Source organism: Elaeis guineensis, chromosome 2 (genome assembly GCF_000442705.2).
Source record: "Elaeis guineensis isolate ETL-2024a chromosome 2, EG11, whole genome shotgun sequence".
Lineage (NCBI taxonomy): Eukaryota > Viridiplantae > Streptophyta > Magnoliopsida > Arecales > Arecaceae > Elaeis > Elaeis guineensis.
Genome location: NC_025994.2, coordinates 49,527,626 through 49,534,430, shown reverse-complemented (window position 1 = coordinate 49,534,430; position 6,805 = coordinate 49,527,626).

Here is a 6,805-nt window from a genome sequence, read left to right as displayed (position 1 = left end):
ATAAGATTTGAGAGATAAAGTCCATGAGTTTTTAGCCACAGCAGTGTGATTGATGGAAAAAAATTTTTATAAGAATCAAAATTAGACTTGAGCTAATTGAATCTATCATATGACTGATGATGAGATTTGATGATTTATCCATGACCTACCATCTAATCGGAACTCATGATAAAGGGATAGAATCACACGAGACTACACCTTGAATTTTTTTTTAGTTCTACTGAATTGCCACTATATACTGCAAGGTGTCACTAGTAGATTGTGAGAGCTCACTAGGATTGTTCAGGATCAACAATCCTTGATGAGTTAGAGTAGAATTGTTCCAATTCATTGAAAAGAATTTCAATGATACTGTGATAGAGATCATAGTATATCTTACTACTAGATAGAATAAAACCTATGAGGTCACACAACCAAGGGATTAGATCTAGATTAATCAATTAAGCTTATAAAGTCTCAATTGGATTTGGATAAACTCTATTAGGTTTAGGGTAACCTTACTAGCACAAGGTTGAACTCAAATTTTTTTTTTTGATCTTTAATTATTTATTTGATAAGATTAATTTAAATTAATTATCTACTAAAGATCTAAATAAATTAGATTTATTGGGCTCCAATTATTGGATGCCTAGGATTTTGGATCATTTGAATTAGGGGTTCAAACCCCTAGTCAATTCCTTGATTGAAATTAATGGTGCGCCATTTCATTTGTATATATATATACACACACACACATACATATATATACACATACACACACACACACACACACACACACACACACACACACACACACATATATATATACATATATATATATATATATACATATATATATCCCCAAGACAAAACCCTAGCCATCTAAGCATTATGTATTCGATCGCTCCACCTCCCACCTGATTAGGACTCCTGAAGATGGAAAAATTAGAAAAAAATCAAGGAAAAAGACTCCCCTAAGCTTTCCTATTTGGCCATCCAAGCCTCCCATCTGATTGGGTTTCTGAGGATGGAAATAAAACAAAAGAAAATTGAGAGAAAATGAAGGAAAAATTAAGGAAAATAAAGGAACATCAGAAAAAATTGAGTGGTAAGACCTTTTCCCATATAGATTGTCATTTTTTTTACTTTTCACTTCTTTTTTTCTTTTCATTTCTTTCTCTTTTTTCGAAGATCCGTGGGAATAAAGAGCACCTATGGGAGATTAGAGAGATCGGAGGGGTTTCTTAGGTCCCGATAGAATTTTTTTCCTATTCAGCCACTCCAAGCCTCCCACCTGATTGGGACTCTTAAGGATGGAAAAAAAATAGAGGAGAAACTAGCAGAAAATGAAGGAAAAATCAAGAAAAATTTGAAAAAGTGGAAAAAAAAATGAGAGGTAAGACCTTTTCCCACATAGGTCATCATTTTTTTCTTTTGGCTTCTTTTTTTTCTTTTCATTATCTTTTTAGAGATCTATGGGAAAGGAGAGCACTTGAGAGAGATTAGAGGGGTTTCCTAGGTTCCAATTGGTTTTTCCTCTCAAGTATATGGGTTCTATGCAAGTTATGGTGGTATGAGTTGGTTCCTTAGGTTGTGTTTGGTAGCTAGTTATCTATCCAAATTATTGGCAATTTAAAGTGAACCTACAGATTACTGTATTTGGTATGCTTGTTGGATGGTAATCCAAATTATCTTGACAATTCAGATTACCTCTCAGAAGGTAATCTAGATTGCCTTGGAGAGAAGTGACTATCCAAATTATCACTTATTTGGCAATATTGTAAAAAAAAAATTAGATAAAATTATTTTTCAAAAAAAAAATCACACAAAATTTATCCCTCCACCCCTCCTCCGGTGGCTCTCACCCTCCCCTTATTATATACAATAATATGATATAATATATTATAATATAATATACTATTATTATATTATTATAATATTTATAGTGTAACTAAATTATGTTACAATAATTATTAAATATAATATTATTATAATATAATAATATTTAATAACTAAATTATTAAATCCTATTATATATAATAATAAATTATATTATATTATATTATTATATTATATTATATTATATTATATTATTACTATATATATTATATTATTCTTATAATATAATATAATAATATATATTATATTATATTAATATCTTATATTTATATAATATAGTATACAGTATAATATTATAAATTATACTAATATATTATAATATATATTATATAAATATTATTCTATATAACAATATATTAATCATATTGTTATATTATTATATTATAATATATTATAATATATTAATATATGAATATTATAATATATTATAATAATATCTTTATTAATATAACATAATATATAATATAATAATATATTATATTATATTATTAATAAAATAATATATTCTATTATATTATATTATAATAATTTATTATAATATCATAATATAATATTATAATATACTATGTTAAAATATATTATATTATATTAATATATAAATATCATTAACATTATATAAGTATATTATATTATTATTATTATATATTATAATAATATATATTATATTATATTAATATCTTATAATATATATTGTAATATTATGTTATATTATAGTATATTATTATATATAATACAAATATAATATAGTATATAATTATATTATATTATATTATATTATAATTTAATAACTTATTATTATATTATCATATAATATTATGTATTATATTAATATATTGTAATATATATTATATAAACATTATTCTATATAATAATGTATTAATTATATTATTTTTCTATTATATTATAATATATTAATTTTATAATATATTATAATAATATCTTTTATTAATATAGCATAATATATAATATAGTATTATTATATCTAATAATATATTATGTTATATTATATTATATTATATTATTATTAAAATAATATAATATAATATAATATAATATAATAGTTTATTATAATATAATATTATAATATTATAATATACTATATTAGAGTATATTATATTATAATAATTATATAAATATCATTATATATAATAATATAATATAATATATTATATTATTATTATTATTTTAAGGTTAAAAAATAATTTTAAAATTTTAATTTTATATTACTGATAATCTGATTGTCATACTAAAGATATCAATCAAAATTTTTAGTAATTTTACTGCAACATTACCTATATATACCAAACACAGTAATCAACATTACTAATAATTTAATGATGATAATCTATCTTGAAGGCAATCTAAACTACCTTCCAAGATTGTCTGGTGATGCACCAAATGCAACTTTAAGGTTTTGAGAGCTTAATCTTGGTAGAAGCATGATATTTTGTATTGTTGGAGATATGGTAGAGGCAAATGAAGGCCATTATAGAATTTTTTTTTTTTGTAATTGTATAGAGATTTCAGGTATACTCGATCCAACTCGATCCATTATTGGAGCCCGACCCAATCCATTATTGGAGCCTGACCCTATCTGATCCGAGATAGGTATGAAGCAGATACGAGTACAAATTTTTTTCTTATGGAGTGGGTATGAGTATCGATCGATTCGACCCATACCCGATCCGTCACCACCCTTACATGGGAGGTCAGTTCATTAATGAACCTAGTACAATTCTTAAGCACCGTCACCTGAAATATATCTATTGCTGCAAATCTCCGAGCTGGTGCATTTTGGGTCTATCTCCCACAAACTTAGAGTTCAGCAACGATCCAAGAATTGGTTCTTCTTGGAAAATGAAAAAAAAAAGTCCATATTTATTGGAGATTCTTGGATTGGGGACCCTTCGATACTTAGTTAGTCAGAGCTTGAGAACGATGGAGGAAAGAGACTGAGAGAGAGAGAGAGTGCGCCTGTTCTCCTTAAAAAGAACTTACTTAAGGGTCTCTTTTTGCCCCCCATTATATGGAGGGGGTAGTAGTGCACTATCTCCAAATTCTGTAATGGAAGTGGAGAATCAATACCCATGAGCGTCAGGATCGTGTGTTGGTGGTTACAGGTGTTAACTACATGATTCTAGCTCATGTGGTTGAGATTAGAGGAAACTATTCGAAATTCTAGGAGATTTTGTTAGATCAATTTTTTCTTCTTTAACAGTCCGATGGCTTAGAGTTTGTCTCATATCATTGGCATGAGCCCAACCTCAAGGTTAGTACGTGTTTGAGTTCGGGGTTGGTCTGTAGTCGATGTCGGAGAATCATCTCGAGAGGATCGTTTGGTTGTCTAGTCTTCCATTCCCGATGTCTGAGGAGATCCTCTAGAGTTGATGTGGTTTTTCTTCAAGTCATTAGTCTCGAATCTGAGATGAGTGTTCGGTATCAACCCAAGATAGGAAAGGCCAAGGTTAGATGGTTGATTCTTGCCATAACACTTGCCCCCCACTACCGAGCCCAAAATGACTTCATCGCTTCAAGCAAAGAAAGTAGCCAGCTTATACGACTCAACCTCAGCTCCTAATATGATATCCAAGTCAAATCATTCAATCCACATTATTTGATGGAGAGAATTTTGGAGCTTCATTAATATGCCACTTTGTAAGTCTCGCTGCAATAATAAGGTGTGGGTGGCTCGAAGCACCATGCCATAATAATTTGAAACAGCAATCCAATAGTTGTTTTTGGGCCCACGTAGCTTGTCATGTGTTGATCATTAGTAGGCTCCAATCTATTCCCCGTGGATCCACCTATATGGTATGATCAAGGACTGGTGTGGCAAAAAGTCATGTGATCTAGCACCTCTAATGCTTGTCATGTGGCAAGATTTGGTGCCATGGTGCTCTAATCTGGGCCATTGATGGATAAGGACCTAGAGAGTTAAAGGGTGACTATTCTAACCTAGAGACCTAGTGCTAAGGAAAGCTAAGTTCATAGATCGAGGAGAACTTAGAAAGTAGGCATTGAAATAGAAAAGCCTATATGGCTAATAGAAGCTATTCAGTTAGAGAAGCCCAATAGAGTACCCATACCCTAAACATGGAACTCTGATAGCCTTAGAGCTTACCCCCAATAAGATTTGTAATATCAAATTTTATATCTTTTATTACTAACAATCAATGAAATCAAAGTCTATGGAGTCGGTATTGGGACCTGTGCTGGCCAACCAGTGATACAGGTCGATATGGGTTTGTATCGGATCAGACTAGTGCGAATCGACATAGAAGCGAAGAAAGGAATCAGAAAGGAGGAAAAGAGAGAGAGGAGTGGGGGAGGGAGAAGGGGGGAGGGAGGGAAAGGGTGGGTGGAAGAAATATCGACAATGGCCACAGATGGGCCGCAGGCACACTCGAAGGGCTACCAAGGCCTCCACTTCCTCTACTAAATTGCAGCCTAGAGAGATAGGGAGGGTGGAGGGGGGAAGGGAGGAAAACCTGATGGAGAGGCCACCGATGGAGAGTCCAATTGACCGTCATGGCTGTCAGAAGATGAAATCATGGTCTATGGCTCTACGGATATGAAACTAGGGCAATTGTCCCTATTTTATGAATCTTTTTAAAAAAATTCTGACCACAATGAAACTGACAATCAAGTAAAGCCAATAAACCAATTGCCAACTTAATTATTCATCATCATTTTAGAGAAAATACAATGAATAGAGACAATCATCCTTGTTCGGTGGCTACAACTTTGCCTGCACCTTTTCCTTTGCCTAGTGGCCATGACGGACACCCGACATCCTCTAACGGCCTCTCTACTGGCTATGCCTCCCTCCAATATCCTCTATCTCTCTATATATCTCTCGACTAAATATCCTATTAGGCAACACAAAGCTGTATAGGCCTCTACGACCCTCTAGCGGCCTCAAAGGGTGACCACCGGTCCTCCGACGATGTCGTCTCCTTTTTTTTCTCCCCTCCTCTCTCCTCTCTTCTTCTCTTTCCCTCTCCCTCATTCAGTGTTCCAATTCAGACAGCCGAACTATCCTAGTTTGTGGTTGGTACAGCTTGGAATGCCCTGAACTGTTTGGTTCGGGATGGTTCGGCGAATAATGAATAAAATCCTATTTTAGTTTTTTCCCAAATACTATATAAACTGACTTGCAAAATTGAAGTGCTAAAAGTTGGATGTCCATGTCACCTCCTAAGGTGTGGCCTCCATATTGCATGCACCAGGTGCAATTGGACCATGCAAATCCCATGGTGAATAACACGCCATGCGACCCCTTATATTTCACCAATTCTCGATTACGTGCTTTCCACCATTCATATGCTTCAGGATTTGCCCCGGTTCACTTGCACCTAGTACATGCAGTAATTTGTCCAAGGTGTGGCACCTTGGGGAACAATCCTTTGGACCACTGACCTTAATGAAGAAAAGGAGACACCCTAGAGACTAATTTGACTCAAAACAAGTTCTCTCTTTTTTTTTTTATTTTTAGCCTTGTCTTGGAGACTTTTAAAAGGTTTAGCTTTAGTATTTCTTCTTTTATAGGTCTGAAAAAAAGTTGAAGATGGATTGAAAACTAAGAGAAACTACAATACTTCAGATCTTGATCTTGTACTGGTACCCATATTTTTTAAGCTAAGACGTGTTGTGTAGAGTTACTACTACAGCTATAAAGCTGATTCTTTTTAACTAAAATTTCTGTGGCAAGCTATGGTGGACACTAATAACTGTCATCTTGTAAATAGATCTTGCAATTTACCCACTTATAGTAGCTATAAAAATCTTTCCGAGTTTTGGCTCTCGTTGGTGGAGGAATTGCCTCCGTCACCTTTGTATACGGTATAGTAGCTATAAAAATCTTTCTTAGTTTTGGCTTTCGTTGGTGGAGGAATTGACTCTGTCGCCTTTGTACACGGTAGAAGAT